At 46.9% G+C, this 25,238-nt stretch overlaps 1 protein-coding gene across 3 annotated transcripts in view; it reads right to left on the bottom strand.

Annotated features, from left to right (window-relative positions):
• The window catches only part of LOC138258874 (uncharacterized), an 89,801-nt gene that overhangs the window by 49,897 nt on the left and 14,666 nt on the right, over nt 1-25,238 (bottom strand). The window contains exon 1 of one of the 3 annotated variants that reach the window (XM_069206174.1): nt 23,333-23,654. The exons of the other annotated variants lie outside the window; for them this stretch is intronic. The gene's annotated coding sequence lies outside the window, so the exon portion shown is untranslated. Of the gene's footprint in view, nt 1-23,332; nt 23,655-25,238 lie in introns of those variants that run through there. 3 annotated transcript variants of the gene reach the window in all.

Raw genomic sequence — 25,238 nt, 5'->3', positions numbered from 1 at the left:
GGTCTGAGAAATGTACACTTCCTTTTATTCATGGTTAGGCCCATACTCATGAAGATGCTGAAGGATGGCTCTTAAACTGAGGTTGTGTTCCTCAGTGGTTTTGGAGTGAACAAGAACATCATTGCTAACACTAATGACTCCACTGATCTCCAACAGGCCTTATCTGCTAGTGTTTTGGAAAACCTCATTAGCAGTGGAGATGTGCAGGAAAAGCCTCTTTTTTGTAGTCACCAACGTTTTATGTAGACTCATGATGCTGGTTTTTGACTCTGTTCACTGAGACTCTGCTAACCAGTCCCAGTGCATGTGCTCTGACCCCTAAAACATGTCAAAATTGACCATACAGCTGATTGGCATATTTAACATACCTATAAGCCACTTTTATAGGGTACAAAGTGTATCCAATGTCACTGGTGGACTGCAGCACCTATAATGCTATCCGCTACAGTGACAGTGTAAACATGGTTTCAGTCCTACCCCTGAGGCTGACTGTGGCAGATTAGAAACTGCAATTTGACCTGTAAGACTAAACCCTTTTGACAGGCCTAAATGTTTATTTTAGATATTAATAGGTCACCCTAGGTAGACCTAAGAGCCTATAAGGTAGGATGCAAAGTATTTAAAAGTAGGGCATGTAGAAACTTAAAATGAAACAAGTCGTTACAGTGACTAACATTTAAAAGCTATTTTACTCTAGCAAGGCTAGCTGATCTATAGAGACACACTGGGATGCACTGTTAAATGTAATCATGCTATCTATGGCTAGGAAACAGCAAGAAATTTAGTTCTTGGATGGTTTATAATATTCATTAAAAATCCAATTTAATGGTGAAGTTGGATTTTTAAGAAATATTTGGGAAAGATAATTTTAGAAAGCTAACTTTTACCTACCTACATCCCCTGTAAGCTAGTGTGCATTAGTCTCCAGCTGCAGCCCTCTAAGTGCTCAAGCTCTGAATGAGGTGTGAAAGCAGCTCCCAAAGCAGAAACATAGGCCTGCTTCTAGGGAAGTGTTACTGTTCCTCTTGTAGGATGGCCATTTGGGCAGTGCCCAGAAACTTGATTAACTTCAAAAAGGCCTCCCTGTCACAGACAAATGTTAGGTGACACCTGGGCAGGCTCCTTTCTTTGTTCCTCCAGGCAGGCAGGCTCCAGTCCAAGTGGGGAGGAAGTTGCCCACAGAACTGGTTTGAAGTGACCACAGAGGAGGGGTTGCTCATTTCCCTGGCCACACTTCTAGGGTGGGCACACAGGCTCTGGACAAGGGGGGATGGGCTTCACCACCTTGGATTTAGGCAGAGAGGGGCACCGTAGGACTGTTTGCAGTAAAGCACACAGAACCTGCTGTAAAAGTGGGCAGGGCTACCCTAGGAACTTTTTCCCTATTAGTTAGGGAGGGGACAGGAGTCACCCCTACCCCCACCCACAGACTAGTAGCAGCATTAAATGTGGCACCCCTGGGCACCCTCTTCAGAACACTCTGGACCTGTGGAAGAACAGAAGAAGGACTGCACACTCGTTTTGAGACCTGCAGGGAGACCTGAAAATCTGGACTTGCTCCCACTTGTACCCAGGACAAAGAAGTGGACTCCCAGGCTGAGTTGGCTGACCTTCTGTCAAGCTACAAGGACACAACAAGCTGCAAGATGCACTTTTCCTGAAGAGGCCTGATGACCAGTTCCCACTTCACCTCCCATGAACCCTGTTGGTGGCTTCTGCTGGAGTGAGTCTTGACCCTAAGTTCTTTTCCTGAGATCGTGGGACCCTTAGCTATATAAAAATTTATTCCTCTTACCATCTTGAACAACCTGGCACTTAGAATCTTTTTTACTCCAAAGACCTCTGGAGGGCTGGGACAAACCTGCCAAGGCGATCCTACCAAGGTGTGTTGCTACTGGGCTAAAGATTCAGGATTCTCCTGCTTGGAGCTTTTCTGCGGCAGCAACTCAGTGGAACCTCGCAGAAAAGGTATCCGGCCTCGTGGACCACTCTTTGGTTACAGGTTGCAGCCTTGTTCCACTAAAGGAAACAAAACTCCAGAAACGTGACTTGTCCAAATGTAGAAAACTTACTTGATGAAGGATGCCAAAGTATTCAACCAGTGAGAAGAATTCACTAGATGTGACTTTCAGTATTGTGGCTCTGCGCCAACGCCTTTCCCGGGACCTTTTCCAACACCTATCTGATATCATGGAGCCCTTCTTGGATACAGCCTGCTGCTGTGCCCTGCTGAAGGACTTTGACTTCCAGAAAAAGTACCCAAGGTAAAACTTCTGACCGTATCGAATGTGGTTGGTGTACCTGACCATTGCTCCATCGCAGTTGCCCTCAAATCGTGCCTCTGTCGTGGTCTACTGTGACCAGTGGACGCAATTGTCTCTTAATGTTTTTTCATGCCATTTCAGTTAAAGCTTTACATAAATCATATCTTATTGACTTTTTGCCATTTCAGTATCATTTTGTGCATTTTATCTTTCTGTAATTTTATAAATTGGAATCAGATTTTTTATTGTGGTTTTTTTCTTTACTTTTTAACTGTTTCAGTACTTTTATATGCTTTTCTTAAATTAAGTCTGACTGTTCTATGCCATAGCTACCAGGGGTTGAGCTCAGATTTAAATTACTGCAACATTTACTGGGCTTAACAAGATAGAGACATTACTACTTGTGGGAACTCCTTTCAATCTCGATTAATATTTCACTTTTTCACAAGATGCTGATGTGCACTCTCTCTCGTACCTTTTGAGGCTTGCTTGCTCTGACAAGGTGGTGAGATACCTCAAGCCATGGTCAAGGATGATACTGTGTGTTCAAGTCCTTTATTGAGAACTAGCAGGATCCATTGACTTCAGTGCACAGGCCATCTACTTTAGGTGTGAGCTGGTATTTGTGGTTAATGGCAGCGCTGGGAAGAAATTTGCCCACACAGATGCAAACTTCGCCTGGTTGCTTTGTCTTGTGGGCTAAGACAATCAGAGAGAGACAAGCAGAGTGGCTCCTTCAATGGTGCTGGCCTTTCAAGTTATGCTAGTTTAGCTTCTTTCTTGGAATGCAACTCATCAGAAATGGAGTGCTACAGGCTGTGATGTATAGTCAATGTGTAGTTAGGCTGTTTTGTCCTTTAGACATCCTATGCCTTTGAAAAGTGCTGTAAAGTCCTCAAAAATATTGATTGGTTCACAGGTGCTGACACTCAAAGCAAATTGAATGAGCTGGAGTTCATGGGCAGTTCAACAACTGATTAAAATGGTAGACCCGGTCTTGGTGATGATGATCACTTCGGTGAGGATGATGTGATCTTTGAAAAAAATTAGCAACAAATTCCCCGTGGAGTGGTAGGGCTAAAGTGTTCCCATCTGCAAAGACGCAAACGATGGTTGGATGATGTGTTGGTGGTGGTTTGAGTAAGATGTATTGTGATTTTCATATCATGCTGATGGGAGACCCTTTGTCAACAAGGGGAGTTACAGGCTGGTCACATCTGTTCTTGGCATTTTGAAGACAGTGTGCCAATGACTTGAAGTGGAGGGACCGCCATTCTGTGTAGTCAGACTTGTCTGTGCCAACACAGGAGCAATGAGGTGTCCTGTATGCACCTCAGCATCACCAGGGATCATCTTGTCTCTTTTCTGTTGTTCTGCATGACGTTGCCTCTCCTCCCCTTTCTTTGGTGTGGAACCCCAGGGCCCTGTAGAAGGCCCGCAGACAAGCAGTGAAACATGTTATCTCCTAGCTTAGAGAGATCAGAGGGGAGAGGTCCTGCAACGGATGTCAAGGAGCCAAGGTCAAGTGGCGGCATTGGTTGAGCAGAATGCCCCAGAACATGGGTCTCGGTGACAAAAACATGTCCATAGGAGAGATGTCAACACCGATGGAGGGCAAGGCCCAGGTGAGTCAGACACAAACCCATTCCTTCTCACTATTGCTGCATTCTCAGGTGAGAAAAGTTGTTGCTGCATAAAAACAGAACACAGAGAACTGAGGTGCTGATTTGGTCTGTGTGCCCATTGCCCAGCACGTGTGGCAGAACCTTTCACTTAACCATAAACCAACTTGATACGCTATATGAGCAACCAAAAACTAAGAGAGAGGGTGGGGGCGGGGGCACCACTTATAGTATAGCTAATTTGCAACATTATGTTAAGTGGGCTTTTTGTAGATCGGGGCTTTGAAAATGGTACAGCAATGTCAGCTTGTAAGAGAAGCCCATGTAAATTTACTATGAAAAGTGTGATGTGGTTATATTTCAACCTACTTTTTGTCAATTGTGTCACTGAATTAAGCTCTGCAATGAGTGTAAAGTGTGTGAAGGTTCAACCATTGCATACCAGTGATGGAGCCAACACACAGGCACACAGACTCACACAGACACACACAGCCGCATGCAGACCCACACACACATAGACAAGCACATACACACAACCACAGAGACTCACACACAGACTCACCCAGACACACACAGCTGCATGCAGACCCCCCACACACACAGTTGCACACAAACTCACACACACACATAAACACAGACACACAGACTCACACAGACACACACAGCCACATGCAGACCCACACACACACAGACACGCACATACACACAACCACACAGACTCACACACAGACACACACACTCACACAGCCGCATGCAGACCCACACACACAAACACACACACAGGTGGTGTACACAAACTCACACGCACATAAACAAAGACACTCAGACTCACACAGACACACACAGCAGCATGCAGAAACACACACACACAGACACGCACATACACACAACCACACAGACTCACACACAGACACACAGACTCACACAGACACACATAGCCACATGCAGACCCACAAACACACACTCAGGTGGTGCACACAAACTCACACACACATAAACAGAGACACTCAGACTCACACAGACACAGTTGCACACAAACTCACACACACACATAAACACAGACACGCAAACTCACACAGACCCACAGCCGCATGCAGAACCACACACAGACACGCACATACACACAACCACACAGACTCACACACAGACATTCAGACTCACACAGCTGCATGCAGACCCACACACACAAACACACACACACCCGCACACGTGGTGCACACAAACTCACACACACATAAACAGAGACACTCAGACTCACACAGACACACACAGCCACATGCAGATCACACACACACATACAAGCACATACACACAACAACACAGACACACACACAGATACACAGACTCACACAGCTGCATGCAGACCCACACCCACAAACACACACACACACACACAGGTGGTGCACACAAACTCACACACACATAAACAGAGACACTCAGACTCACACAGACACACACAGCCGCATGCAGACCCACACACACACACAACCACACAGACACACACACAGACACACATATATTTTCTCTGCAGATTTGCTTCCAGTTACTTTTGGTCCATGTTACATCCATCAGAGGCACAGGATATACATGGGATGGCTCAACATGAGCAGTGTTGGTTTCTTTAGCTTTTTGAGAGTGTGGACGGGCTAATATGTGTCGGCGGAGACTCTCCTGCACCGCGGAAGGCGGCAGGGATGCCCAATATTATCCCTGATATCCGCTCTCGGAATGGAGCCGCTGGCGTGCCGTAGCCAACAAGCATTGCGAGGCTGGGGCATACAAGTGGGCTGTACAGAACACATAGGGGGTTATTACAACCTTGGCAGGCGGCTGAAGCCGTCCGCCAAGGTTGGACAGCCGGGCGGCCGCCAATGCTGCTGCACTCCCGCCGCGGCCATTATGAGATCCCCGCTGGGCCGGCGGGCGGAAACCAGGTTTCCGCACACCGGCCCAGGGGGGATCTCGGCCGCAACACAGGAGCCGGCTCCAAATGGAGCCGGCGGTGTTGCGGCTGTGCGACGGGTGCACTTGTACCCTTCGCGCTTTTCACTGTCTGCAAAGCAGACAGTGAAAAGCTGCATGGGTCCCCCAGGGGCCCCGCAACTCCCCTTTCCGCCAGCCTTTTCATGGCGGTTCAAACCACCATGAAAAGGCTGGCGGGAGTGGGACCCGTAATCCCCTGGGCAGCACTGGAAGCAGCGCTGCTCTGGAGGATTACTCCTGCCGGGACAAAAGTGGCGGGAAACCACCGGTCCCGGCGGTGCGACCGCTGCGCTTCAGCCGCGGTCGTAATCTCCCATGGAGGGTTGTAATGACCCCCATAATCTTGCTTTTATTTCGATGATACAATGATTTACCAGGGCCAGCCTGACCTATCAGTTCCAATCCTGCTAAATGTCTGGCAGGAATTTGGCAACTACTCTGGTTTACGAATTAATAGCACAAAATCGGCTCTGTTCCCGATTTGGACTTATCTTTAGATCAGTTGCCAGACATAGGCATACCATGAAAGATGGATGAAGTAAAATATCTGGGTATTTATGTCACACGCAGGGTGCAACAGACCTGTGAGTTGAATCTGGGACGACTGATCCGCAATCTCCGCCCTTTAACAGAATCCTGGAATTCATTGATGCTCTATCTAATGGGGAAAATATCCCTCATTAAAATGGTCACACTGCCCAGATGTTTATACGTTCTGCAGGGTTCAATTTATGAAAAACCCATTGCATGCTTAAAAAGTTGGATAGTCTTCTGGTGAAGCTTCTATGGGCAGGAACACGGTGTAGGTTTGGGTTGGCAACTCTCAAAAGGGACTGGCAAAAAGGGGATGGCGGTTCCTGACCTCTGTTACTTTGCAGCCCATCTGCAGCATCCAGTCCATTGGCTGGATGATGAAAGTAACTGGGAGAGATCACTACTTGCTGGCACACACAATGGACACCTACTGGGTGAGTTGCTGATGAGGGGCAGAAATGTTCCCCATACATTACCTCATTTAGGGCCATATGTATGAACACATTTTCCCATAGGCACAGAATGGGTAAAACCCTTTGATACATCTGGCCCTTAATCCGGCTGTTATGTCGCCTATGGGATTGGACTAAAATAGGTACTTCAGCGGGCACCATATATCCCGGATTTAGACTTATAAATAGTATGACTGTTCGCACAAACAGCGCAGACAATATCGATAGATAGTTGGAGAGAGGGCAGGTGTATAATGCTGTCCGACCTATACCTGGGGGGGGAGAGGGGGAGTGCCTTATAGCTATGCAGGATGCTTATGAACCCTTTGGACTCGGATGAGGACAATTGTTACAGTATGCAAAGATAGCTGCCACTGCTAGGCAGCTGTGGGCATCATTCCTTGAGGCCCCGGAGCCGATGCAAACGATGATAATGGTGGGGGTCGTAAACTAATAGGACACCCGTATCGGGCTCTGAGGGTGGATGAGCAATTAACACCGCTTTGCTTAAAAGAGACCTGGCAACAGGCTTGTGAGGGGCCCATTACACCTAAGGAATGGAATAAAATACATGCAGCAGTATGGAGGGTAGTCATTAACACAAACTTTAAACCTTTAGCTGCTGGGCCTTTTCACCCTCCCCCCAGTGCTGAGCCCTTTTTTGAATATTTGGGATAGTTCGCGCCTAGGCCTTCATAACATTTTGTCTACATAAGCTATCCACGCCAAATTTGCATCCTTTTTTTCCAACATCCGAAGGATTCTAAAGGTACCCAGAGTTTGTGGGTTCCCCTGAAAGAGACCAAGTAATTTGCCAAAATACAGGTAAAAAACATTTCTTCAGAAAAATGGGAAAAAAGGGCTGCAGAAGAAAGCTTGTGGTTTTTCCCCTGAAAATGGCATCAACAAAGGGTCTTCCCAGCTTTTTGGAACAGGCAGACTTGAATCAGAAAACCACATTTTTCAACACAATTTTGGCATTTTACTCGAACATATGCCATTTTTATAATTGTTTGTGCTTTTAGCCTCCTTCCAGTTAGTGACAGAAATGGGTATGAAACCAATGCTGGATCCATGACTGCTAAGCATTTCTGAAAAGTAGACACAATTCTGAATTCAGTAAGGGGTCATTTGTGTAGATCCTACAAGGTTCTCCTAAAGAAAAATAACAGCTGAAATAAAAAAACTATTGAAATTGAGGTGAAAAAAACAGCCATTTTTCTCCACACTTTACTCAGTAACTTTTTCCTGCGATGTCATATTTTCAAAAGTAATATACTGTTACGTCTGCTGGACTCTTCTGGTTGCGGGGATGTATAGGGCTTATAGGTTCATCAAGAACCCTAGGTACCCAGAGCCAATAAAGGAGCTGCACCTTGGAATGGGTTTTCATTGTATATTGGGTGTACAGCAATTTATTTGGTGAAATATAAAGAGTGAAAAATAGGTATCAAGGAAACCTTTGTATTTCCAAAATGGGCACAAAATAAGGTGTTAAGAAGCAGTGGTTATTTGCACATCTCTGAATTCTGGGGTGCCCATACACGCATGTGAAATACAGGGCATTTCTCAAATAGACGTCTTTTTTACACACTGTCTTACTTTCTTGGAAGGAAAAAATGTAGAGAAAGACAAGTGCCAATAACACTTGTCTGCTATTCTGTGTTCCCCCAAGTCTTCAGATAAAAATGGTACCTCACTAGATGTGGATATTGGCCTCTAGCTCAGCCGGCACCTGGGGAAACCTACAAAACCTGCTCATGTTTGAAAACTAGATACCTGGCGGTATCCAGGATGGGGTGACTTGTGGGACTCTCACCAGGTTCTGTTTCAAAGAATCCTGTGCAAACCTCAAAATTTGGCAAAAAAAACACTTTTCCCTCTGACTTCGGTGCTGCGAAGTTCAGGAATCTCAGAGAAGCTGCAAACTTCCTGCCACCCAGCATTTCCCCAAGTCTCCTGATACAAATGGTACCTCACTTGTGTGGGTAAGCCTAGTGCCCGTGACAGGAAATGCCCGAAACACAACGTGGACACATCACATTTTTCCGAAGAAAACGGACTTGTTTTTTCCAAAGTTCCTAGCTGTGGATTTTGGCCTCTAGCTCAGCCGGCACCTGGGGAAACCTACCAAACTAGTGCATGTTTGAAAACTAGACTGCTAGAGGAACCCAGGATGGGGTAACATGTGGCACTCTCACCAGGTTCTGTTACCCAGAATCCTTTGCAAACCTCAATATTTGGCAAAAAAACACTTTTTCCTCACATTTCGGTGATATAAAGTTCTGGAATCTGAGAGGAGCCACACATTTTCTTCCACCCAGCATTCCTCCAAGTCTCCTGATAAAAATGGTACATCACTTGTGTGGGTAGGCCTAGTGCCCACAACAGTAATAGATCTCACAACGGTCAATGTTGGTCCTTACATGAGGGAAACTGTTGACCCTGGGATGATCCATTCCTGACGCAGGCAATAGGAGCAGGCACTTAAGTGGGGTAGCGTTTTTATCAGGACAGGTGGGGAAACATTGGGTGGTAGGAATTTTGTGGATCCCAGCATATTCCTGTAGTTTGTGTGACAGAAATGCTAGGAAACATTTTGGTTTTATTCAACATTTCACATTTGCAGGGTATTTTGGGTAAGAAAACTTTGGGGAATCCACACAAGTCACACCTCTGTGGACTCCCCCTGATGTCTAGTTTCCAGAAATGTCTGGGTTTGGTAGGTTTCCCTATAAGGCTGCCGAGTCCAAGACCAAAAACGCAGGTGCCTGCCTTGCAAAACCAGTTTGTTTTGTGATAGATAATTTTGATGTCTCCACAATACGATTTGGGCGGTGGAATTTGGGGTTGAACTAAATTGGGGAGCTCCCAAGAGAGCACCCTCTCTGTGCTTGCTGCCGCATTCACCTGCTCTCTGGGTTGGGCTAACCCACTATTGTCCCACCCCACAGACTGTGCTTGCGAAGGGACAGCAGGACTGTCCTCATCACCTCCCTCATTATCACTGGAAGAGGAGTTAGCGAATGGGACTCCTCCAACAGAAAAATCACTCCCAGAGTCTGCGCCATTGTCCTATCCCTCAGATGCTGTCTCAGTATCTGATGTCTCAGTCTCTGATCCTACATCAGAGCGGTCCTCTATAACCCGAGTGCCTGCAGCAGTCATCCATCAAGACGCCATCTCTGCTACTGGCTAAACTGTCACTCTAAAACACTAGCCTACGTGACACTCCCAAAGTTGCTGGTGTGTGTGTGTGTGATACCTGCAACAGTAGAGGTCACCTTACCCTTGCTTCTTCCCTCAATCAGCATGTTCTTTCAAGACAATCAAAAAACATCCTGTCACATACCAATCGTCACAGTCTTTAGCACTTCCTGCGCCCAGTCCAACAATCATTATTGGTGCTCCCACTCCCTCCTCCTCGGATTCCCGCATTACCACCCAGCAAAAGTGCCCTTCATCTCTCCATAGCCGCCCTCCACCCCGCACGTACATTTCATTTGTATTATAGCGTAGGTAATGGCTGACTTTACTAATGTACTCAGCTATTTACATAAAATACAGATTTGCCCTTTGCAGTAGGCATATAAACCTTCTGCGCTTCTTCATGGCACTAAAACTGCCACTAGACAAGTCTGACCCTTTTGTAGCAGAAACATAATCACAATACTTGACTTTTTTATTGCTGCCTAAAAGCTACAGTTGAAACGCGTCAGTTGAAGTATGTGCATTGCTTTGAAGATGTAAGCTGCAACTGCAAGACAACTGGTGGTGAATATATATATATATATATCACTTTTATATGTGGGTGTGCTTTTCGCATTGACAAAAGTGATATATATATATATATATAAATATATATATATATATATATAGATCTATATATAGACACCTACATTTACATATATATAGATATATCTACATATATAGAGATCTCTCTATATATAGATCTATATATTTTTAAATAGGTGTGTGGTTTCCTTGGGGGCCATAGTGGCCCCCAGGAAAACCATACAACTATTAAAAAAAAGATTGCCCCCACAGAGGGTCGCCCTGCTCACAGGCGACTCGCTGTCAATTCCTTTTTTTTAATTCTTTTATTGCCTTTTTAAAAAATATTTTTAAATCCCTGGGGGATGCGATCGGGCGCAATCGCGCCCCCCAGAGGTAAACCTACCTTTTTAAATTAAAAATATGCCGGGGGGGTGGCCCCTTTGCCTTGGGGGCCGACCTCCCCAAGTGAAATATCTGGTGTCTAGTGGGGTTTCCCGGCCCTCAATCGCAGCTCAGAAAGGCCTCGTTTGAAAGAGGAGAATCTCCCCTTTCAAACGAAGCCCTCCTGAACATCAGGAAGGCTGTTTGGTGCTGTTTCCCCCACCGGAGCAGGAAGCGGCCTTGCGGCTTATCCCTCTCCGAACGGCTACATACCATTTACCCCAACAGAAATCCAAAGTGCGCAGGGCAGAAGCCAACTTTTTTCATGTGGTATGAAACTGCTCAGTCATTAAAATCTACTTGGCCGAAGTATTGGCCAGCATTAAATCTGTCACAGGATGGGAGGTACCGCGTAACCTTAAACAGTGACTGCTGGGTTTACTCACCGACAATGTCAATAAGAGGCTGAGCAGAAGGCTACAGTATTGGGGCTTGCAGTGGCAAAGAGGTGCATTGGCATCCTTGGGTTGAGTCCCAGTCTCCCTGCGATCAGGGCTTGGAGGGATGATTTAATGGAATGGACAGGAGCAGGGGAGGCACCTACGAGACGGACGAGGAGGAATGATAAGGTGGCAGGTGATCTGTTTTCCTGGGGAATGATGGAACAGGCACTGGCAGCTCTATTGGGGGATAATACAAAAAGTATAACATCAAATATACAATACACAGAGCTATGGACTCTGGTGCCCTAAATGAGACAATCACTAGAGACAAGGAGGCCAGTAAACACAGCCACATCGCTACCCATGCACCATTGACTGCACCAGTGAGTTATTGTTTTTAGATGTATCTGAGCCAATCTGAGTATGGAGGCGGGGAGTTGGACTCGGTGGAGGAGTTGATTTAGACATTAAGGGCCAGACCTACAAGAAAGTGGCTCATCAGTCCTGATGTGCCACTTTTCTAGCGCCGGTCTTAGCCCCCTGAACGCCAGCATGGTAGCGCTGTATTTACAATACAGCGCACCATGGTGCACGTTACCACTATAGCGCCAGAATTTATGACGCTATTGTGGTGCTTTGCTGAGTTAGCGCCATTAATTATGGCGCCGGTCCAGCAAAGCACTAGGGAGGCCCATAGGTCATTATGGGCCCGTCAATTTAACGCTTAGACGCTTAGGGCCATATGCATCAAAGGGTTTTGCCCATTCTGTGTCAATGAGAAAATGTGTTCATACATATGGCCCTTAGAATCTTGTAGATTTCACTGTGCCATTTTTTGCAGCCTCCCTATGGGTGAATGCCCCCTTGCATACATTATGCCTGGCATGGGCATAGTGTGCCGCGAGGGGCCACAAAGTGGCGGAATGCATGCATCGCACCACTTTGTAAACATGGTGCGTCAGAAATGCCTACCTAACGCCACATTAGCGTCACAAAAAACAATGCTAATGTGGCGCAAGGAGGTGCAAGGGGGGAACATCCTTTTTTACGACTTTTTTTTTCCGAAAGTCGTGGTTAACGAAAGCGCAACAACGCTTTTTTTAACCACAACTCCGGTTTTTTGTGCCTTAACTACGTATGTTCTGAACAACGAACATGCGTGGTTAAGGTACAAAGAAGTGAGTTGGCGAAGGTAAGTGGTGGGTTTATGTTTTGGGGAGGGGGTGGGGGGTCAGGGGGTTTTAGGTTTTGGGGTGGGGTTGGGGGGGTGGTGCGTTTTTGGTTTTGGGGAGTGGGTGGGGGGTCAGGGGGTTTTAGGTTTTAGGGTGGGGTTGGGGGGGTGGGGCGTTTTTGGTTTTGGGGAGTGGGTGGGGGGTCAGGGGGTTTTAGGTTTTAGGGTGGGGTTTGGGGGGTGGGGCGTTTTTAGTTTTGGGGAGTGGGTGGGGGGTGAGGGGGTTTTAGGTTTTGGGGTGGGGTTGGGGGGGTGGGGCGTTTTTGGTTTTGGGGAGTGGGTGGGGGTCAGGGGGTTTTAGGTTTTGGGGTGGGGTTGGGGGGGGTGGGGTGAGGTGAGGGATGTAGGGTGAATGGTGCCTATTGCTAATGATTTTATCAGGAATGCCTTTACAACGAAATATCGTTGTTAAGGCATTCGTGGTAAAATCATTAGTAGTAGCAACGAGGTCGGTGTTCCGACCTCGTTGTTAAGGCAGTAGTTGTTTTTGAAGTCGTTGTTTCGTCGTACAGTCGGTGCAAGGCCTTGTAAATCTGGCCCTAAGTATTTTAATTCAATGTTTATTCTGGACATTAGTGAACAAAGGCTGCTGTTACAACTGAGTAAATGATGACTTGAACTGCCAAAAAAAAAGTCTTTAGATTTATGTTACTTATATTCACAGAACACTCTCCTCCCACGAAGCATGGATGCTCATTAACAAGAAACATCAATAGTAGATATATTACTGTTTAAAATAATCCTTACAACTTTCAATACAATTTATAAACATTTCAAATTTGCACAAAAGTAGATGTAAGAGGAAATTTTGAGAAGCAATTTTGCATCATAGTTAATTTTCCTAGATTCAAATTTCTGTACTAAATAGTACAGTGACCAAGTTCGCCTTTATGCATCTCATAAAAGGGACAATAAATGTGCAAATTTCCTGACGAACCATTACATAGGAAAACATTCACTGGATCATCAATGGGTCTGGGTTTAATGAGCTCATGCATGCAAACAAAAGCTGAACAAATGTGCCCACCCACCACACCAAGCAAGCAATCAGAGGACAGGCAATGTGACGTATTTTATAATCCAGACCTACTGGCTTGGCCATGGCAAACTAGTGCCTCGTGAACCGTCTGCAGGAGGCGCGCGTCCTCATGGCAGGAGCAGGGGAGGGGACTTGTGAACCATCTGCACGAGGTGCAGGATCCTTGTGGCAGGAGTGGGTGAACCGTCTGCAGGAGGAGCACGGTCCTCGTGGCAGGAGCAGGTGAGGAAACATGTGAACTGTCTGAAGGAGGAGAAGGATCTTCGTGCTAGGATCAGGTGAGGGGCTCTTGAATTGTCCGCAGGAGGACCATGGTGCTCGTCGCAGGAGCGGGTGAGGAGGCCCACGAACTGTCTGCAGCAGGAGCAGGATCCTCGTGGCATGAGCGGGTGAAGGGAGTCATGATCCGTCTGCAGGAGGACCATGGTGCTCGTTGCAGGAGAGGGTGAGGAGACATGTGAACTGTCTGCATGAGGAGCAGAATCTCCATGGCAGGAGAGGGTGAGGAGGCCCACGAATTGTCTGCAGGAGGAGCAGGGTCCTTGTGGCATGAGCGGGTGAAAGGAGTCATGATCCGTCTGCAGGAGGAGCAGGATCCTTGTGACAGAAGCAGGTGAGGGGGCTTGTGAACCATATGCCTTCAACATCTGAGTCCAAAATCATATTTTGTTCATTGCTGTCTCTGACACCTGAGTCCTAAATCCTGTCCTGTGTATTGCTGCCTCTGACAACAAAGTCCTAAACCATGTCCTGTGCATTACTTCCTCCATCACCTGAGTCCTAGATCACGTCCTGTGCATTGCTGCCTCCGACACCTGAATCCTAATTCATCTGCTGTGCACTGGTGCTTCCATCACCTGAGTCCTAAATCTTGTCCTGTGGATTGCTGCCTCCAACACCTGAGTCCTAAATCATACCCGTTCAGTACTGCCTCCGACACTTGAGCTCTAAATCATGTCCAGTTCATTGCTGCCTCTGACACCTAAATCCTAAATAATGTCCTCTGCATTGCTGGCTCCCAGACCTGAGTCCTCATCCATTTTCTGGGCATTTCTGCCTCTGGCACATGAGCCGTCTATTTCCTGTGCAATGCTTGCTCCGACACCTGAGTCCTAAATCATGTCCCTATCATTGCTGCCTCCAACATCTGAGTCCTGACCCATGTCCTTTGCATTGCTGCCTCTCACACCTGAGTTCTAAATCACGTCCTGTGCATTGCTGCCCTCAACATCTGAATCCTCATCCATTTTCGGTGCAGTGCTGCCTCTGACAATTGAGTCCTAAATCATGTCCTGTTCATTACTGGCTCCGACACCTGAGTCCTAAATCATTTTGCTTTCTTTGTTGCCTCTGACACCTGAGTCTTAAATCATGTCCCGTTCACTGCTGCCTCTGACACCTGAGTCTTAAATCATGTCCCGTTCATTGCTGCCTCCAACACCTGAGTCCTAAATCATGGCCTGTGAATTACTATCTCTGACATGTGAGTCCTAAATCATGGCCTGTGTTTTGCTGCCTCTAACACCTGAGTTATAAATCATGCACCTTTCATTGCTGCCATCGACACCTGACTCCTAAATCATGTCCTGTGTTTTGCTGCCTCTGACACCTGACTCCTAAATCATGTTCTGTGCATTGTTGCCTCTGACACCTGACTCCTAAATCATGTCCTGTGCATTGTTGCCTCTGACACCTGACTCCTAAATCATGTCCTGTGTTTTGCTGCCTCTGACACCTGACTCCTAAATCATGTCCTGTGTTTTGTTGCCTCTGACACCTGACTCCTAAATCATGTCCTGTGTTTTGCTGCCTCTGACACCTGACTCCTAAATCATGTCCTGTGCATTGTTGCCTCTGACACCTGACTCCTAAATCATGTCCTGTGTTTTGCTGCCTCTGACACCTGACTCCTAAATCATGTCCTGTGCATTGTTGCCTCTGACACCTGACTCCTAAATCATGTCCTGTGTTTTGCTGCCTCTGACACCTGAGTTATAAATCATGCACCTTTCATTGCTGCCTCTGACACCTGACTCCTAAATCATGTCCTGTGCATTGTTGCCCTCAACACCTGAGTTCTCATTCATTTTCTGTGCAGTGCTGCCTCCAACACTTGAGTCCTACATCATTTCCCGCTCAATGGAGCCTCTGACACCTGAGTCCTAAATCATGTCCTGTGTACTGCTGCCTCTGACACCAAAGTCCTAAATCATGTCCTGTTCATTGCTGCCTCCTACACTTGAGTCCAAAATCATGTCCCGTTCATTGCGCTCTCTGAATCCTGAGTCACAAATCATGTCCTGTGCATTGCTGTCTCTGACACCTGAATCCTAAATCATGTCCCGTTCATTGCTGCCTCCGACACCTGAGTCTTAAATCATGTCCCTATCATTGCTGCCTCCAACACCGGAGTCCTAAATCATGTCCTGTGTATTACTACATCTGACACGTGAGTCCTAAATCATGTCCTGTGTATTACTACATCTGACACGTGAGTCCTGAATCATGTCCTGTGTATTGCTGATGTGTCCTAATCAATGTCCTGTATATTGCTGCTATGGTCTAATCCATGTCTTGAGTATTGCTGCTGCGTCCTGATCCATGTCCTGTATACTGCTGCTACGTCCTAATCCATATACTGTGTATTGCTGCTACGTCCTAATCAATATCCTGTGTATTGCTGCTGTGCCCTAATCAACATCCTGTGTATTGCTGCTGTGTCCTAATCAATATCCTGTGTTTTGCTGCCTCTGACACCTGAGTAATAAATCATGTTCTGTGTATTGCTGCCTCGACACCTGAGTCCTAAGCCATGTGTTGGGTACTGTTGCCTCCGACACCTGAGATCGAGTCCATCCTGGTGGTACTATCTTATCAGGGTGGGCAGAGGTCGCCAATGATGAAGCACACAGTTAGTGGATGAGGCCTGCTTCCCTGCTAAGAATTATATCTCATACAGGAATTCTCCAGCACTTAAAGTGGGCAAGAATCCTGGCATAGACTTCAGTAGGTCTGCCCCATTATGCCTTTACCTGTGGTCTAATACATTTGCCTGGCAAGAGCTGGGAGGCGGGGTACGCAGTGGCTAGCCCGATAAGAAGGTGTGTACAATATCTGCAAGTAAGACACTCATCCACCCGGAGGAGCTCCACTTAAAGACAAAGTCAGAGAGTTATGCTGGGCAGATGGGCAGTGGGAAAAAAAGTCTGTGTGGTTATAGGAGTGTCAGGTCCACCACCATATGGATGGCCCTGGTCTGGGATGGGCACACCTGTGGTGAGTCAAGACCATAGATGGACCCCAAGAGGACAGATGGGCACACCGGTGCTCAGACAAGATCACGAATGGACCCCAAGAGGAGGACAGGTGGGTACATGTGTGGTGAGACGAGAGTATAGATGGACCCCAAGGGGAGGACAGATGGGCACACCTGTGGTGAGACAAGAGCAGGGAGTGACCCAAAGAGAAGGACAGATGGACACCTGTGCTGAGATGAAACCTGAGATGGGTCTCAACTGTAGGGCAGGAGGGCGCTAGGCGTGTTTTGAGCCCCCAGTGGGGGATCCCTCAGTGAGGGCTCCTCCCCCCAAGCATCCCTGAGGACTGGCACTACTACACCGATGACCACAGGAAGGAGAACATTAAGGGGGTTAGACACGCACGTCACCACTAGAGGCACCAATCCTGTGGATGGGCAGTACATGGGTCAGTCGATCAGTCTCTCGCCTTAAGTCTAGTTGAGTGCTGTGCCATCTGCTGAAGGGTCAGCCATGTGCAAGCCTGCAAGTCCTGGGGTCAGACCTCTGGGGACGTAATTCCAGTTCCCTTGGGGAATGGAATGAAACATGGGGCCAGATGTAGGAAGACAGCAAATTGCGAGTCGCAATTTGCTATGCAGAACGGTGTCTCAGACACCGTCTGCGACTCGCTATGGGGTCGCAAAGACCCACCTCATTAATATTAATGAGGTGGGTCGCAATTTGCGACCCCATAGAGAGTCTGGGCACTCACGGGGATGGTGGCCTGCTGGAGACAGCAGACCACCATGTCCATGACTGCTTTTAAATAAAGCAGTTTTTATTTTTCAAAGTGTAACCCGTTTTCCTTAAAGGAAAACGAGCTGCACTTTGAAAAACAAAACCAAAACCTTTAGTTTCGGTATTTTTCAGGGCAGGTAGTGGTCCATTGGACCACTACCTGCCCTGAAAATTATTATTTTTTCCCAGACACAAAGGGGAAGGGGTCCCCTGGGGACCCCTTCCCGTTTGCGCCTGGGTTACCATCCACTTCAAGTGGATGGTAACTGCGCTTTCATTTGCGACCGCAATCGCGGTCGCAAATGAAAATGAATAGCATTGAGAGTCGCAAATAGGAAGGGAACACCCCTTCCTATTTGCGAGTCGGAAATGTATTTTGCGAGTCGGATCCGAGTCGCAAAATGCATTTCTACATAGCAAAGTGGCTTTTGCGACTCGCAAACGGCGATTTTCGCCGTTTGCGACTCGCTAAACCCTTGCTACATCTGGCCCATATTTCCATATAGATTGAGGAGCCCTGCACTGTCTCTCTTGCAAAGGTGCTCCAATTGCCCCTCCCTAGTTGTGGGTGAACCCCTACAACAGTGATGCAAAAGGGACTAGGGCATGAGAGGCCTATAGAACCTGGCCTGAGAATGTCCCAGGCACGTAGGCACTATCATGCTTAGTTCTTTGGGAGAGGACTCACAGGTGCTCTCCACTGCACACCCTCGCCTGCGGGTTGTCGTCTGCAGTAACAATGCTTGAGGACACACAGTGCAGCCTTTTCAAGTGTGCTTTGGCTTCTTACCCTAAAGCACATTTCATGCTGGGACTTTTAATTCAATAGCTATGATGTTAAAAGTACACAGAGAGGCCCAGAACAGTTGCTGGTATTGACTAAATAGTGAAGACGTTCTGATGCACTTGGGGCCACTAGGCAGCTATGACTTCAAGTAATGTCACTAGGGACCCTTTTTTGCTGAGACGGGGAAATGGACCCGGTGAGGATGAAGGGCTATGTCCACACACCTGATAATCACACACTCTGAAATGAGAGGATGTAGTCAAGTGGTCAATTATCTTCAGGGAAACTGAGGACTTCAGCTTTAAACCTTTATTCTACATCTGATCCACTTATGTGATCATGGGCAGATCACTGTATGTGGTTCAGTTCTCTTACTTTAGGAGAGCTGAGACATAGGTTAAACTCCAGCATTAAGCACTAAATAAAATGTAGCACTGAAGTCCTTATTCAGTCTGCAGTGCTAATAGTACAATTGTTCAGTAACTTGCCACCGCACCAACCATCCAGAGACCTTCGCTTCGCCACGCTGGCTCTCGCACAGACCTCGGGCATCTGCGAAGTCACAGCGGAGGTCACTCCTTCTTGCAGCTAAGTCCTGGAAAGGCCTTCCCTTCCACCTCCAGACAACACCCTCGCTGAAAGAATTCAGCAAGAGACTGGCTTTTCGACTGAGCCCTGCTACCCAGCGCCTGGATACCATCACTGGTGATTAGTTGCGCTATACAAATATGGATTGATTGATTGATTGACATGTCTATTTGTTTCCTGCCACCATCAGGCCACTGGCACTCATTTTTGAAGATCATCCAACTTTAACCTAGGGTGAGAGATAGAGAGAGAAAAAGGAGAGAGAAAGAAAACAGAACAGTGACAAAGGGAGAAAGCAGTGACAAAAAAGAACCCATAAGAGTGATTTTATGAGACAGGAAGTTTCTAGTGGCAGAAGAGACATGAGATGGAGTAAAATCTATGCTGTCTTCACTAGGCATTCATAAGAAAAAATAGACGGGAAGTATAAGGAGATGGAAGAAAGAGGCATGAGGAGGATTCAAGACCAGGCAGCCTTGGTGTTCATGAGATAAAAGGGCAGGAAGTGCAGGGTGATGGCAGAGGCATTGGGTGAAATCAATACTAAGTAGCCTTGGTATTCATGAGATTAAAGAGACAGGAAGTGCAGGGTGTGGGAAGAAAGATGTGTGAGGTGGAATGAAACCTAGGAAGCCTTGGTAGGCATGAGATAAAGAGACAAGAAATGTAGCAAGTAAGAGGCATGAGGTGGAATCAATACTAGATAGCTTTGGTATTCATGAGATAAAGAGGGAGTAAGCGTAGGGCGCGGGACGGAAGAGACATGAGGTGGAATCAATACTAGATAGCTTTAGTATTCATGAGATAAAGAGGGAGTAAGCAGAGGGTGTGGGACGGAAGAGACATGAGGTGGAATCAATACTAGATAGCTATGTATTCATGAGATAAAGAGGGAGTAAGCAGAGGGTGTGGGACGGAAGAGACATGAGGTGAAATCAATACTAGATAGCTTTAGTATTCATGAGATAAAGAGGGAGTAAGCAGAGGGTGTGGGACGGAAGAGACATGAGGTGGAATCAATACTAGATAGCTTTAGTATTCATGAGATAAAGAGGGAGTAAGCAGAGGGTGTGGGACGGAAGAGACATGAGGTGGAATCAATACTAGGCAGCCTTGTTATTCATGAGATAAAGAGACAGGAAGTATGCATGGGTGTCATTTGACCAAAATGCCAGGGGTAGTGGAAGTGACATCACACGTCCTTTGACCTTCACTTTCACTCACACATACGTTTATACATACACACACATTCACAATTAATTCACATAGACACACATTCACACTCATGTAAACACACTCTTCCTCGCAAGCAGGCTAACAACATATATTTAAAAGTATTTTTTTACGTACCTCAGTTACCAAGGAAGTTCATATTCAAGATAATTGTACCCCATGTTTTATTACATTAAGAGTGAATAATATTGACTCTTATTGTAATTTTAAAAAAAAACACAAAGAGAGTGGAGCCCCATGTCCATAAGGACGATCTGCCACTGTGCTCCTGGCACTGATTTTACTACCTCTGAGGCCTAGGGTTGCAAAGGCAGTGCAGGGGTTGCAAGGGGTTGCAGCTTCGACCCATGGCAACCCCTAAATGAATATGGAAGTGTGGAAAGTAAGAGACATGAGTTAGAATCAATACTAGGCAGCCTTGTTGTTCATGAGATAAAACGACTGGAGGTGCAGAGATGTGAGGTGGGGTCAATATTAAGCACACTTGTTATTCGTGAGATAGGAAGTATTGGATGCAAGAGGCATGAGGTGGAATAAACACTAAGCAGCCTTGTTATTCATGAGATAAAAAGACTGGAGGTATGGGAAGTAAGATGCATAACAAGGCAGCCTTGTTATTCATGAGATAAAGAGACAGGAAGTATGGGAAGTAAGAGGTATAAGGTGGAATCAATACTAGGCAGCCTTGTTATTCATGAGATAAAGAGAAGGGAAGTGTGGGAAGTAAGAGGCATGAGGTGGAATCAGTATAAGCAGGCTTGTTATTCATGAGATAAAAAGGCTGGAGGTGTGAGAAGTAAGATGCATAACAAGGCAGCCTTGTTATTCATGAGATAAAGAGACAGGCAGGAAGTATGGGAAGTAAGAGGCATGAGGTGGAATCAATACTAGGCAGCCTTGTTATTCATGAGATAAAGAGACTGGCAGTGTGGTAAGCAAGAGGCATGAGGTGGAATCAATACTAAGCAGCCTTGATATTCATGAGATAAGGGGACAGGGGGTGTGGGAAGTAAGACGCATGCAGTGGGATCAATACTAGGCAGCCTTGTTATTCATGAGATAAAAAGAATGGAGGTGTGGAAGTAAGCTGTTTAACAAGGCAGCCTTGTTATTCATGAGATAAAGAGACAGGAAGTGTGGGAAGTAAGCAGCATGAGGTGTAATCAATACTAGGCAGCCTTGTTATCCATGAGATAAAGAGAAGGGAAGTGTGGTAAGCAAGAGGCATGAGGTGGAATCAATACTAGGCAACCTTGTTATTCATGAGATAAATAAATGGGAAGTGTGGGAAGTAACAGGCATGAGGTGGAATCAAGGTGTGAGAAGTAAGAGGCATGAGGTGGAAATCAGTATCAAGCAGCCTTGTTATTCATGAGATAAAGAGACAGGGGGTGTGGGAAGTAAGACGCATGAAGTGGAATCAATACTAGGCAGCCTTGTTATTCATGAGATAAAAAGACTGGAGGTGTGAGAGGTAGGAGGCATGAGGTGGAATCAATACTAGGCAGCCTTGTTATTCATGAGATAAAGAGAAGGGAAATGTGGGAAGTAAGAGGCATGAGGTGGAATCAGTATAAGCAGTCTTCTTATTCATGAGATAAAGAGACTGGAGGTGTGAGAAGTAAGAGGTATGAGGTGAAAATATCAAGCAGCCTTGTTATTCATGAGATAAAGAGACAGGGAGTGTGGGAGTGTGGGAAGTAAGACTCATGAGGTGGAATCAATACTAGGCAACCTTATTATTCATGAGATAAAGACATGGGAAGTGTGGGAAGTAACAGGCATGAGGTGGAATCAATGTGTGAGAAGTAAGAGGCATGAGGTGGAAATCTGTATCAAGCAGCCTTGTTATTCATGAGATAAAGAGACAGGGGGTGTGGGAAGTAAGACGCCTGAGGTGGAATCAATACCAGGCAGCCTTGTTATTCATGAGATAAAAAGACTGGAGGTGTGAGAAGTAAGAGGCATGAGGTGGAAATCAATATCAAGCTGCCTCGTTATTCATGAGATAAAGAGAAAGAGAGTGTGGGAAGTAAGACGCATGAGGTGGAATCAATACTAGGCAGCCTTGTTATTCATGAGATAAAAAGACTGGAGGTGTGAGAAGTAAGAGGTATGAGGTGGAAATCAATATCAAGCAGCCTTGTTATTCATGAGATAAAGAGACAGGGAGTGTGGGAAGTAAGACGCATGAGGCGCATTCAATATTAAGCAGCCTTGTTATTCATGAGATAAAGAGGCAGAAAGTGTAGGGCGGTGAAAGAAGAAGTCATGAGGTGGAATCAACAGTAGGGAGTCTACATTCATGAGATGGAGACAGGACCACTATGGAAGGGGATCAGGCATGAGATGGAATCAAGATCGCAAGACCTTAGTATTCCCCAACCCTGGCATTCAGTGGCATCGGTGCTGAGCTCCCAAGAAACACTTTGGACCCCCACACATATTTTCACTGGAGTCTGGCCAGGTTGGAGAATGCAGCATCCGGCATGGTTGACATCAGCACTGAGAACAAGCACCACCCCTGGCGAAGTACCTGGACCTGCAGGTAGGACTTGTACTTGTAGTAAAGACAGCACAGGTAAATCCGTAGTTCCAAGGTTTACTCCTCCGAGATGGTATGTCAGTCCTCTCAGAACCGTTTCCTCTCTCCGAATGCCCGTTCCCCCTACACTCAACCTTCCACTGTAGTTACCTCATATAACAGTACTTCTTCACCAGACGGCGGTACCCTGGCAGAGGGAGGCTCCCATCTCCCCACCATGGTTTACAAAGAGGCTTTAATGACCGTGGAGTGATATTCAAATAACTCACGCTTTGGGATTTGTTATGAATTGTGAATAAGAACACTGCCAACGGCGTCTAAAGACAATACTCTCCAGAACCGCCAACCCGCAGAAATAAGAACCACGTCCGGTAGAAAGGTAGGTATTATTAATGACCGAACATAAGTCACAATACCTGGCAGACGCCGCTGTGATCCTCAGCAGGAAAGTGCTTCTCTGGCTCACATCGATCTCCTCGCCGCTGCCAGGAGCAGACTTCCAGGTCACTTCAAGTCCAAGACCAGTGTGCGCCGAAGGTCCCCAGTGAATGTGCCAGGATCACACGGTTCACGCACTCCGCGCAGGGACCCCACTTCCACTCAGATGGCGGAGGGAGTAATGGGTATTACTCCAGTGACTCCAGAGCTCTCAGGTGCCCCGGCGCTCAGTGTCCTCCCATGCAAATAGCACCATTTCCTGTTGCCGGGCTGTGCAAACAGAGGCGGGTCTCCTGCCTGGGAGGCTGCAGGCGGGACAGGCGAGGTGTGCAGTGCGGGGGAACGCGAGGTACAAGGAGCTGAGGTCACTGCACTGCACAGGGAGCTCAGGCGAATGTACTGCACAGGGAGCTCAGGAGAATGCACTGCACGGGGAGCTCAAGTGAATGCAGCACAGAGGGAGATCAGGTGAATGCAGCACACAGGGAGCTCAGGTGAATGCACTGCACAGGGAGCTCAGGTGAATGCAGCACAGAGGGAGCTTAGGTGAATGCAGCACAGAGGGAGCTCAGGTGAATGTACTACACAGGGAGCTCAGGTGAATGTACTACACAGGGAGCTCAGGTGAATGCACTGCACGGGGATCTCAACTCAATGAACCACACAGGGAGATCAGGTGAATGCAGCACACAGAGATCTCAGGTGAATGTACTGCACAGGGAGGTAAGGTGAATGTACTGCACAGGGAACTCAACTCAATGAACCACACGTGGAGCTCAGGTGAATGCAGCACACAGAGATCTCAGGTGAATGTACTGCACAGAGAGGTAAGGTGAATGTACTGCACAGGGAACTCAATTCAATGAACAACACGGGGAGCTCAGGTGAATGCAGCACAGAGGTAGCTCGGGTGAATGCAGCTCAGGTGAATTTAGAGTGCAAGGATCTCAACTCAATTAAGCGCAAAGGGAGCTCAGATGAATGCACCGCACAGTGAGCTCAACTCCATGCGGTAGACAGGGAGCTCCAGTAAATGCACTGCACAGGGAGCGCAGATGAAGGCACCGCAGAGGGAACTCAGGTGAATCAGCATGCAAGAAGCTAAATTGAATGCAATACACAGGAAGCTCAACTCAATGCAGTGCACAGAGAACTCAAGGGAGCTCAACTCAATTCAGAATAGGGAGCTGGCGTGAATACACCATACATAGAGCTCAGATGAATGCAATGCACATGGAGCTCAGGAAAATGCACTGTACGGGGAACTCAGATGAATGCACCGCAGAGGAAGCTCAGATGAATGCACAGTAAAGAAAGCTCAGGTTAATGCAGTGCGCAAGAAGCCCAAGTGAATGGGGCACACAGGGATCTCAACTCAATGCATCACAGAGTGAGCTCAGGTGAATGCAGCATGGAAGAAGCGCAAGTGAATGTGACGCACAGGGAGCTCTGGTGAATGCACCATAGAGTGAGCTCAAGTGAATGCAGCATACAAGAAGAGCAAATTAATATACACACAGATAGCTCAACTGAGTGCATCACAGAGGACACATAGGTGAATGCAGCATGCCTGAAGCTCAAGTGAATGCAATGCACAGGAAGCTCTGGTGAATGCATCACACAGTGTGCTCAGGTGAATGCAGCATAGAAGAAGCGCAAGTGAATGAAACTAACAGGGAGCTCAACTCAACGCATCATAGAGGATGCTCAGGTGAATGGAGCATGCAAGAAGCTCAAGTGATTGTAACATACAGGGAGCTCCACTCAATGCAGTGCCCAGGGAGCACAAGTGAGCTTAACTCAATGGAGTACAAATGGAGCTCAGGTGAATGCAGCACACTGGGAACAGAGGTGAATGCAACACACAGGACGCTCAAGCAATTG

This window comes from Pleurodeles waltl, chromosome 9 (assembly GCF_031143425.1).
Source record: "Pleurodeles waltl isolate 20211129_DDA chromosome 9, aPleWal1.hap1.20221129, whole genome shotgun sequence".
Taxonomy (NCBI): domain Eukaryota; kingdom Metazoa; phylum Chordata; class Amphibia; order Caudata; family Salamandridae; genus Pleurodeles; species Pleurodeles waltl.
Note: the sequence above shows the minus strand (reverse complement) of the source record. Positions and strands in the feature narration are given on the sequence as shown.